This window comes from Glandiceps talaboti, chromosome 4 (genome assembly GCF_964340395.1).
Source record: "Glandiceps talaboti chromosome 4, keGlaTala1.1, whole genome shotgun sequence".
In the NCBI taxonomy this organism is placed as follows: Eukaryota; Metazoa; Hemichordata; class Enteropneusta; family Spengelidae; genus Glandiceps; species Glandiceps talaboti.
Window position 1 is genome coordinate 14282292 of NC_135552.1, and position 932 is coordinate 14283223.

The window sequence follows — 932 nt, forward strand, 5'->3', positions numbered from 1 at the left end:
GATCACGTAACAACAGTTACATGTACTCTATTAATCAAGTAATGGCAATACTTTTTTATAGGTGTATTAGAGAGGTTTTTGTCTTCAGATAAAAACTAGGAGCCACCAAGTCCATGTATTATCAAAAAAAGGAGAAATAGTTTTAAAATAATGACAAATATTTCCAAACGTGAATATCCAAAGGCATGTTGCTATCAATTAAAAAATGATCATATGCCTACTTCAAAAACACTTGAGCTAAAGGACAATAACATGTTTGATAGATTATATTTTTAAAGGTCTCAGTACGTGCCAGAGGCACAGAAACAGTAAAACACATTGTTTTAATTTTTGCAAAGAGAATGTCTTGGTAGACATTGTTTTACAGGCAAGGTACTTGGATGGTAATGTGATCAGTATATATGTATGTATGTATGAGTGCGTGTATTGTAAAAAAAAATATCTGCTATTTTTAGTAAAATGGAAGTGGGCGGGGAGGGGGTAACTTCAAAATGTTTGATCCAGGCAGAGTGGTACTTAAATGTTTTGGGCTATGACAAGGGGGTGTATGTAAAATAAATAGGGGATTGAAAAAAATCTCTTCCCCCCCCCCCAACAAGTTGTTGTGAGTGGAGGTGAAAATCGTAATGATACCGTAAAGGGGCTAGATTAAATATTTCACTGACCTCCTCACATTCCATTTTATAGGTCACAAACAGCATAATAGCCTGGAATCCATGCGGATTGGGGTTTGAATTCATTATTTTCCCGAATCAAAATCCCCAACAGCCTCGATTCTAGGCTAACAACATAAAGAACGAATGCGAAACTTCTAGCAAATAGCAGGTACATGACAATGTGGTATATATGTCATGTGACGCATGTCAACATAACCTAGATATATCACCACACGGAAGTCAGATGTTTTGCGCATGCGCAGAACAAATCATTTC